The following is an 11,578-nucleotide window of genomic DNA, read 5'->3' as shown; positions in this document are numbered from 1 at the left end:
AAATTTCTTTGTGCCGGCATCGTTTGTCTTGTATTTTTTCTCCAAAGAATCCCATAATTATTTTGCTGTTTTCAAAGGGCTGTAAGTATTATACAGCATGTTGTCAAGGCCATTGAGGATGTAGTTTATGCACAGGAAATCTGAATGCTTCCAAGCATCTATAGTGGCAACAACTTGCCGATCACTTTCATCCTCTCTAAGTACTGGAGCCTCTTCACAGAGAAATCGTGCCAAATTTAGAGTTGTAAGATAAAACAGCATTTTCTGCTGCCATCTTTTAAACTCAGTACCATTAAATTTTTTCGATTTTTCTCCATGATTTATTGGTACTTGAACATGGTTCTGGATGGGGATCGGAGTTGGTATAACAATTGGAGTTCCACTTCTAGTTACAGTTTTAGTTGTAGTAGCCATAATATTTGATTACAAAAATCAGAAAAACTAAAACACAAATTAATTTTTGAGTTACTAAAACCAAAAAATAAATTATAACACAAAATAATTTTATTTTTCCTTGTTACTAAAACTAAAAAAATAAAATACAACAATAATTTTCTGTAACACAAATTAATATTTTGCAATTGTTAATGACACCAGTATATTACTACTAGTTATCAAAGAAAACAGACAGTATATTACTACTATCTGTCAAACGGTATATTACTACTATTTGTTTTCCAACCAGAGTATCACTTTGTGAAAATACATAAAATTAAATACAATGAAGACACCAAAAATAAGTCTGTCTTAAGATTGCTGGACAATCTTCATTGTATATGGAAAAATAAATTATGTTTGTGTACTAAACAACAAACAGAATACAAAAGAAATAAAGGAAATGAGGGAGAATGTTTGATTACAAAAATCAAACTAGAAATAAAATTAAATAAATAAAAACAGCTTTTTATTTTGTTACAAATTCAAAATCAAAATCTGATTTAAATAAATAAAACAGAAAATTAACAACTTACTTGATTAATTTCTCGAACAATATTCTGATCAAGTTCAGTGTTTGACACTGTGTCCTTAAGGCAGATTCGTCCTCTCCACGGTGCTTTCATATTTTCGGACGTCTATCTCCTAGGATAAAATGATCAACAACGAATAAATGCAGCACTACAATTTATTCGCACAACGAACACACTAACTGCATACACTCTTTTTCAGAAGAACAATAATGTAGCAAAATGTAGAGTAATGCAGTATTTTTCTGGATGAAAATTATGAATGAAAACATCAAATGAGGGCTGCCTATTTATAGATGTACTGGTGGCTTTTCAATTTGAATTAAACAGGTATCAAACCTGTTTGAACAGGTGAAACATTGTTTCAACAGATAACCGAATATGTTCGGTTGAATTTGCACAGATTTAAATCTGTTTGAATTTAAATTATGGGTTTTTCTTGAATTAAACGGACAGGTTTTGAAATTTGTACAGAAGGTTCGGACATATTTGAATTTTAAACAGTCTAATTTTATTTTACCAAAAAATAAATTAAATTCAAATGTTTTTGGCCCAAAAAGATTAATATTGGACCGGACAAGCCCAACCTAACCTCACATCACGCATCCGCGCCCAAGCCTAGCCTGCCTGTGGTAATTTTTGGGTCCAATGGGTCTAGCCCATTTTGCCCATAACCTCCCTCTCTACAAAACTTGGGTGCCCCTTGGGGCCTACCCCAAGTTCCAACTTCAAGCCTTATAAACCCATTCAAAGTTTCCCACCAAATCAATGTGGGACAAACCATTTTTCAAACCTTAAGAAATTTTCACCAAAAACTCCATTTCCATGGAGCTTACTTTGGTTTCAATTTTCCATTCACCCAATAATGGTTTTGAGCAACCAAATATACCATGTGAATCACAAAGTGGCAAAGAACGTATTACCACTTAAACCCGCCAACTTTGGAGCATGGGCCCCACCTAAAAATTAGACCAAAGTTGAGGAAAAAATCTGTTTTTCCAGATTTTTCCAAAACCATATTTCTAACAAAAACATGCAATAATAGAAAAAAGTGAAGTAACAAAATATGGCAGTGACTCCGTGAGACTGAAAGGCATGCAGTTACTGTTGTAAAAATGTGATTTCTCCACCCGTGAAAATACAGACGGAGTGCTGCAACTCCAAGATTCAATCTAAGTGTTCATAAGCTTTCCTCGTCCAGTGTTATGAATAAGTTACGAACCAAATTGCTTAAAGAAATGATAGTTGTTGATGCAAATTCACCAATAAAGACATGACACTTGACAATGCAACACTCTCAAAATAAATATAACAGCAACTGGACCCAAGCAAAAGCATGGTAACTACCACAAAACAAACTCCCTGAAGGATCCCCAAGTGGTTCTTACAATCAAATGTGTCTAGGTTTCATTTGTTTCAATGTAAAATATTTTATACAATTTTTTTTTTTTTGTTTTTGTCTTTGTTTCTATTTTTCAGTATTTAGTTGACACTTGAAACAAAAATATTTTATTATCTACAATAGAAATTTGGGTTCAATAGTGTTATTTATAATTTTTTAGTGAGCTAAGATATGTATTTGGAAAAACTAAATGTGTTGAAAATATAGTGAGTGAGAGTCAACTTTGTAAAAATTGACTTATGAAATTTCGAAAGGTAAGTCATTTTTAAAAAAATGATATAAAAATATTTTTTGTTCAACTAAACAACAAAAAATTAGTAAAATATTTTTTATAAAAATATTTTATGTCATTACAAACAGTGCAAAATCGCTATCCCACAGTATCCTCCTCACCAAAGAGGATACTCAGCTCATCGCCGTAGGCATCCTCCTCCTCGTGAGATGGTTCTTCTCGCTCCCTACATACTCACTCTCTATGAATGTGTGTTTGAAAGGATAATTATTCAGTACTCCTGAAGTATAAACACGTGGTATTCTATAGTATTGTGATTAGTGAATAAGATGGGTAGGTGGGGTATTGTGTTGAGTGATTGAAAAATATGAGAGGACATATTAAATAATGATTAGATAAAGAATATGAACACGTAATAATCCAAGAACATTCTATAATTTTCCATTTGAAAATGTAAGTGAGGGTATACATACCTTTCTATTTTCAATCATATTATATAATTTGCCGAATCAAATAGGGCCCACAACAACAAATTAAAGTTTTAGAGATAAAAATATAGGGACAAAATATTTTTTTTGCTAAAAGTTTCATTATTATATTTTGAGTGGTGCTACATCCCCCCTAATTTTGTCCCCCCAATTCCACCTCTAATAACATGGCTCACCCCCATGTGAAGCGGTTCTACACTCCTCTTCCACTTATTTTTAACCTTCCTAATTCTACATCATTGAGGGTGGAATTAGGGGAGCACAATTAAGGGGGTGAATCATTATTCTTATATTTTTAGTGACAAAATTAGACATTTAGTGAAGAATTACTATATCCATTTGGGATAAAAAATTGTCTCAAAAAATAAATCTTTTAGGAACCAAATTATTTGTTAGTGATATTTTTACAATTTAATTGATGAAAGTTATTTTTTTTTTACTTTTCAAAACGATTTTTTAGCGACTAGTTTCGTGACACTAAGAATTGAGCCAATGTTTTTTACAACAAAATTTTCAAATTTGGAGATGAAATTTTGGGTCCTAAAATTCTTGTTTGTTGCAGTACCTTTTGAATATTAATTTCAATTGATCCAAAAATTAATTGAATCTCAATCGTTCAATTTCTAAATATCTATACTTACTATATATTATAACTAACTCTTAAATTGGTGTAGATGTGACATAATTTTTTTTTCCCAAAACAACTTTCAACGTGTAATTATTATATAATTATTTTAAATAACCGTGATTATCAAATTTAATTGTTTCATATTTAATTTATTTTAGGTGACTTTGTGTCCATTTCTAGGTGTAAAACGGAAGAAAAGTGGATCTGAGGGGTTGAAGGAAGTTATAATCCTATATTGTCGCCTATTTATACGGTTTTCTCTTCATTTTTTCACGTGGCGTAATAAACTCCATTAATTATGTATGTATTATTCTAAATAATAATTAATTAATTAATACACATTTATAAAGGCAGGTCTGTTCCTTCTCTCTGATTTAATTGTGAATACATTCTGTTCACATGATGGGCAATGATCCTCTCCTTTGCAAGTTCTCCGGTTACACCAACCAATTTCATTTGATTCAACCATTTTACATGCCTCAATATAGGAGTAAAAATTCACTATGTTATCACTTATATAAGTGATATCACTAATTACTAATAAATCCACAAACAAGAGAGTCAACTCCACAATTGAAATATACCTATTCACTCCAACATCATTATTATGTAACCATCATATATATACGGATTAACCATACTTGCATGATAATGTGGTATCTATGTCAGTGATTGTGATTATAGCGATCCCGGTTTTCCCTTCATTATTTATTGTATTCCAGACTTGGTTCCGTGGATGATTACCGTTGTCTGTATCGCATTTCCGTCCTTTAACTCTTTGTATTTGAGTTTTGGGTTGTGTTGGGCAGGTTTGAAACAGGTTGATTGTGTAGGTTTGAAACAGGTTGATTGTGTTTGGAAACAAATAGTTAATGCCCAAATTTTGGCCTTCACGCTCGAGCGGGGCTTTTCACGCTCGAGCAGGCCCTTTGCATTTGCTCCTCCGCTCGAGCTGGCAGTCTGATGCTCGAGCGGGATTCTTCAGCCTTCAGTATTTTTGCAGGTCTGAAATACTGGGATTGTGCATCAGACGCTCGAGCGTCAACTTTCACGCTCGAGCGGGGACCTTTGTCTGCAGAACTTCTGGAAGAGTGCATTCCGTGCTCGAGCGGCGCTTTTCATGCTCAAGCAGGAGTTTGTGTCAGACGCTCGAGCGGGGAGTTCCACGCTTGAGCGGACTGTGTGTATTTCAGTCCATGGTGAAGCCATTTTGAATCACTTTTTTTGCTCTCTCTCTCTCTAACTTTCCAAAACCCTCATTTGAGAGCTTCTCTCTCTAGAATACCCTCTCTCTCTACATTTTGATCTTGATTTAGTGAGACCCAACCCTTGTGTCTTCATTAAAGTGTTGGAGCTTCTCAAGACCTCCATTTTGATCCGAAAAGTTGTGGGTTTGGAGCACTTTCGAGTTTCTTCATCATCTCCTTTGGGTCTCTTCATTTGAGGTAGGAATAAATACTCATATTTATGGCCTTTGACATAGACATGTGGTCATTTTGATTTAATGTTGAAGTTGGGAAATTTTGGGTGTTGGGGTTTCAAAACTTGAAATGTATAAAGAGGGGTTTTGTTCCATTTGAACTATACATGTTTATATGGGTCTTAAAATGAGGTTATTGATGTTTATTGATGATATTTGTACCTTTGGGTCAATTTTGAGAAAATAGGAAAAATACCTTAGTTGGGTTTAATTGGGTTTTAATTGGGTCATTGGTGTAATTAATGAAATTAATTATGAGAATGTGAAATTGATTTGGAAATAATAAAATTGGAAAGTTATGAGATGGAATGGTGTAGTTGGATTGATTAATCACTCATCTATGAATATGTTGATAATTTATCTGTTTGATGAATTTATTATCTGTTTAGAAATAATTGTTTTGGGCTATCGGTGGAGGATAGTCTTGATTGTTGTAGACACTGCATGATGATTAGGTGAATTAAAACTAATCAATTGAGTATGTCATTGAATATGACGGATGGAATAACACATTGAATATGTGCTTGCTTGATCATTCTATATGATAAGCGTTTAAATACATTGCATATGTATCTTGTTTGGGAGGAGATAGGGAATGTACTCCAAGGTTTGAGAGGAGATAGGGGATGTACTCTCAAACCTGTTTGGGAGGAGATAGGAGATGGACTCCATTGATAACTAAGTTGGCCGGAGTGTCCAAGGTGAAAGTCCCGAAATCTTGATTACGCTTGCATAACGTAGATGAATTGAAGTGTTGAAGTGTTATTGATATGAGTTGTAGTCTTATTTCGAATTGAAGTATGGAAATGTTAATGATATGAGTTGTAGTCTCATATTAAGCGATTATGATCGATGTATTGTTAACATGAGTTGTAGTCTCATTATAAACTGTCTGGATGAATAGAGAACCATATCTATGAATTGGTTTGGATAATGAAACGAAAAGGGATTGATATGTATATATATATTTGCAAATATGGATTGGTTATGAAAGAGATGTACGCTAGTTTATATGAGTTAAACATTTATCAAAAGCTAATGTTTTAGTTATCGTTCATATTATGTTTAGCATATCTCTACTGGGCTTTGGCTTGGCTTACCCTATATGGAACATCATTTTCAGGTGCAGGTGATATGCTGCCTCCAAGGATGTAGCTTGGGAGGTTGTAGAAGCTGAAGGCTTACTTTTGTGATTATCTTGTGTATTACATGTAAATTCAAGCCAAGGGCTTAATGTGTTTACAGTTAGAACTCTCTTTTGTTGAACCCAAGTGTTGACTTGAAAAGTTGTAAGCCCATAGGGTATTTACTTTTCTTGTCAACATGTAATACTTTTGAACTAAATACTATGATGAATGGAAATATGTTTTATTCTTCTATGTCTATGGATGTCTAGAATGATTGGTTTATATGTATTATTTTGAGGGCGTTACAGTGCTGATTTTTATTTATTTTTTTCTTTCAAAAATAGGCACAGAAACTTTCAATCCCGTGATATAGTAAGAATTTTAATTTTCTTTTGTTAAGAAATGGTAGAAATTCACAATTAAACTTACAAATTCATGCTGATACGGTAAAGAAGATTGCCTTATATTATTAGGTCAAATTGTGAGAGTTTTTTTAATATAGAAATTATTTTTTTAGATTTTAATGAAATGAACAGTGTAATTTTTTTCTTTTTTTTTTTACAATTGCAACCTATTATTTTTTTAATAAGAATTTATATTTCTTTTACATATTTTTTAATATACAAATTATTTTTTACAGTGTAATTTTTTCCTCTTTTTTTTTTCCGCAATTGCAACCATCCTATTATTTTTTAATAAGAATTTATATTTATTTTAGATATTTTTTAATATATAAATTTAAATTTTTTGTTTATAAAAATAATTTAACAATCCCATCACTAACTATAGTGTATAGGAGAAATTAAAAATGGTGAGGCAATAAGTATATGAAAAGTCAGAAATGCTTGTGGGTTAGGAGAAGTCAACCAATGCTAAAGTTTTTTTATTTAAAATAAAAAAATTAAAAAAATAAGATTAGAATATTAGAACTTCTACAAAGCTTGTAAGTTAAAAATCTCATTTTCTTTATATAATATACAAATATTTATATATATATATAAGGGACCTCATATTAAAAATTGCTTTGGACCTTGGAAAAGACAGAGTGAGCTCGATTCTCATTATTATTATATAATAAATACTACTTTATTATGTACTTTTATTTTTGGTTTACTATTTTTTAACATAAGACTACTCCTCAATACTTTTAGTTTAAGCTCCTATCATATCATCATATTCATAAAAACAAACCTAATGTGCCAATATTATATGGGAATTGGTATACATTACTAGATTATTATTATTATTTTATAGGGGTAATTACACTTGAGTAATTTTGATTTTTTTTATTATATATTTACAAAAAAGTTAACAATTTTAATTATTAATAGTTATAAAAATTTTCATTGATTTGTAATTATTTTGTTAAAATTTTACTGATGTGATATTTTTTCCTATTTTATGTCACTAGCCATATGGTATTACACTATTTATTTTCATTAATTTCTTGACAATGATATCTAAATATTCAATTTAAAGAGCAATTATGCATGTTTAATTTGTTTTTATTTATTTTGCAATAACGAATAAGAATTTTATATATGTAATAAAATTTATAATATAAAAAAGAAAACATTTTAGTTTAGTCATAAAATGCGATTCTAGAGTGATTGTAATTTTTTTTTATATTTTTTTGTGTAAATAAAGATGTATTAATTGAAACTATAGAAAAACATTATCAAAGGTAGTATAAAAGTATGCTGAGAATTGAATAAAATTTTGTCAATTCCACTAAACCAAAAATTTGGGATAGGAAACCAATTCAAATATGGAATAAGATACAATATTCTAAGACTCACAGGCTTAGGAATGTTAATCTCATTTCATTCAGTAGCTTAAACAAAGAAAGTTTTTAAGGGTTGAAAGTTGGAAAAAATATAAATATCCAAACAAAACTAAGAAATATAAATATTTTCAGTTGAAAACAAATTGATTAAAACTTCAAAAAACTACTTCTAGCAACATCATCCCAATAAGAAACCATTTCTGTAATAAGTTTAGTCAATGCATAACAAGAATTTACATTAGGGTTTACTAGGACATCAATAACATCACATTCACGAGCAACAGCCACCACCTGTTTGCCAACATTGCGACTGACAAATAGCCCAATAAGAGCTGCTGGGGCACTCTCTAGGCCTTCAGCTACTTCTTCCACGTATGTGATTTTTCCTTCTTTTATGTGGGGCAAGATCACGTCCAGAAACTTTGGATACAGGTGATAGTAATCAAAAACTATAAATCCTTCCATAGGGACTGGTTTTGTGATAAGACAGAACAAGTTGTGTACACCTTTGGGTTGTTCAAGGTTGTACTGTGAGATCATACCACACACAGCAATGTGACCGCGGAGTCTCATGTTGAGAATTACTACATCAAGCATCTTTGCTCCAACATTTTCAAAGTAAATATCGTAGAGAATGAAGATAATCAACTTGAAAGGGAATAAAAAAAATACCCTACCAAAAAAAGGTAATTCCAGTTAATACCAAGAAGGCTCTTTCTTAGTATGGCTTGTAAATAGACCAACACTTTCCCGAAGAAATATAACAAAGCCAACTAGGGGTTGTTTGTTAACATTGTCAATTGCTTGTTTTTTGGTAGGTGGTGGGGGCTAATGCATGGTGGGGGAGGAGAGGGTGAAAACTTATTTTGAAAACAAGTGAAAAATCACCTTTTTTTTTTTGGTTTCCAAAAAATTGGGAAATTTTAAAATCAATTCCGTTTTTTTTTTTGGTTTAAACGAGAACAATAAACAAACAAGTTATTGTTTTTAGTTTCCAAAAAAATTAAAACAGAAACAGAAACAGAAACACAGGAAACAAAAGTGTCAAGAAACGACCCCAAGGAGCTGAGTTTTGGACACCATCTATTTTATACAAGGCAAGTCAAAAGGTGACTCGTAGAATTTAAAGCTTTATTCATCAAGGGGCATTTCTTGAACACGGTTGTCCATATTAGTAGCCCGCCCTTCTATCCAGCAATGTACTTGGGCTTTAAACCTTTTAGTGCTGTTATGTATTTCTCTACAAGAACATGACTTGCTAACCTTTTCAGAGCTGCTTCCAAGTCCTTCTCTTCTTTGTAATTAAAAGCTTCATCAAATCCAAATTTGTTCTTCAACAGATCAACCTTGGTTGAAAAATAACAAAAGTACAAAAAATAGAAGAGAGTCAGTGACCATGCCTGCTCTATCCCAGCTTAATATACTTCTTCACTAAAATTTCTAAATTTGTGATGGTTGCAAACATGCTAGTAAAGGAAAAGGTGTCAGACCACATAAATTGAGCAATCAATATAGTTCTGATTCGACAGCCACTAACTGGTTATTTTAGCATGAATAGCATAATGGAAATGTGGCACTCACTTTTTCTTTGGTTCCGACACTTCCAACAACATAACAGCCTAATAACTTTGCAAACTGCCCAATAAGCTGACCAACAGCTCCAGTGGCAACTGAAACGAAAATATACTCTCCTTGTTTAGGAGAGCATACCACATAAAAACCAGCATAGGCTACAATACCAGGCATGCCTACAAAGTGTAGATTCAAAGCAACAATTGAGCATCCAAAAAAAAAAAAAAAAAAAAAAAAAAGCAGAGGAGAATTCGATAAAAATATGGGTTTTGCACATCTTATAGAGGAAAGCATGATAACTAAGGTTTTGAAAATTCCAAGCAATATATGCCCTCTGATGGAATGAACTACTGACTGAACTATAGCAAAATGCTTGCCTTTTATGAATTTTCAGCAATAAACTTCATCAATTGTCCAAGTGAGAATACAAAGCCATAGATCTAGATGGGATGGGACAATGAAAAATGTCACCTACTGAATTCACCTTATCCTAAAATCAAGTAAAAAATAATCTACCTTATAACTACTTGAAAATGTCAATGAAAGGTGGTGCATAGGACTTTGAACAAGTGATGTGATTCTACTTCATCAAACCAACATAATGTCCACAAATGGTCATAAGGATTAAACTTACTTTACCAGTTTGCAAGTTCAGCATAATAATCTAGGAAAGAAGAAGAAGAAGAAGACAGCTTTAGATAGAAATTAGTTGTAAACTAATGCTGGTATGTGTGAAAAAAATGATGTATCTACCAATCGCATTGTATAATAATATTAATAACCATCTTTAGATCTTTTGCATCTTGAGCATAACCAGCAAACTACCAGGAATATTGTTCCCAATAAAGTTCATACTATGACTTCCTCAATGTTGAATTGGGATAAAAAACGCTGTTTATTTTGATTGACTAGGAAATTCAAAAGTTATCAAATACTCAAACTCTAGAGGTTAGGCTGTGTCGTCATAATCATAATTCCCTTGATAGGCAGTAGTTGTAATTACAAAGAAGCTCATGCAAAGACATTATCACTATAATGTATAATAAGGTGATGGGTCGTTTCACACACCAAAATTAAACACTAAACTATACCGAATTCCTTAGAATAACGGTAAGTCCAGGTATCGATCCACAAGGACAATTAAGAAACTAAACTAATTTAATTGTTAAATTCCTAAATTAATTTTGATAAAAAGATTGATTGTTCATAACCTAATAATAATTAAATATCTAGCAATTATAAATAAAGATGAATTTATTGATTTGGGAAAAAATCTAGGGCAATGTGTTCACCACTAGTTATATAAATAAGGTTTCAATTTGAAATCAATTATACTATGGTTTGAACGGAATAATACTTTGCAACTACAAGTTCAAAGCATTTATCAAGAAAATCATCACGTTCAATGTACGGGCACGAACCATCTCAAGTAGTACGAATGGTTCGCTCTAAACTAGGGTAGCGACATGACTCGTCCATCGTAGTATGGCTCTTCTCATACCTTGAATATGAAAGACTAGAAAACTATTGTATGGAAAAGCATTCAACAATCATAGAAAGCCGAATACTTGAAGAAATAGTGGAAAATATATATATATATATATATATATATGAAACTTATAAAACACCATACAATTGTTCAAATCTTTACATAATCAAAAAATCAAAAGGAAAACCGAATTACATAGCTAGGGTTCAACAAAACCCTAGAAAAAAAGAGTCTAGCCACTCATGAAAGAGTGGGAAGAGGTGGAAGAGATGGAACCCTCCGTGGGAATTTGCATTGAAGATCGAGAATCACCTTTTCCGAAACCCTAGCCTCTTCTTTCTCTTTCAAAATTTCAGAACCCTATTCCAACCTCTTTTTTGCCCTTTTATACCTCTGTTGTCTTTCAAAC

General features: G+C 32.0%; 1 pseudogene; it reads right to left on the bottom strand.

The window, feature by feature from the left end:
* Positions 1-8,255: 8,255 nt before the first annotated feature.
* Positions 8,256-11,578, bottom strand: part of LOC145793623 (2-alkenal reductase (NADP(+)-dependent)-like) — a 92,253-nt pseudogene continuing 88,930 nt past the window's right edge.

The sequence above is a fragment of the Camellia sinensis genome, chromosome 6, assembly GCF_055761805.1.
Source record: "Camellia sinensis isolate YWXY chromosome 6, ASM5576180v1, whole genome shotgun sequence".
In the NCBI taxonomy this organism is placed as follows: Eukaryota; Viridiplantae; Streptophyta; class Magnoliopsida; order Ericales; family Theaceae; genus Camellia; species Camellia sinensis.
The sequence above is the reverse complement of the archived record's forward strand: the minus strand, read 5'-3'. Positions and strand labels throughout refer to the sequence as shown.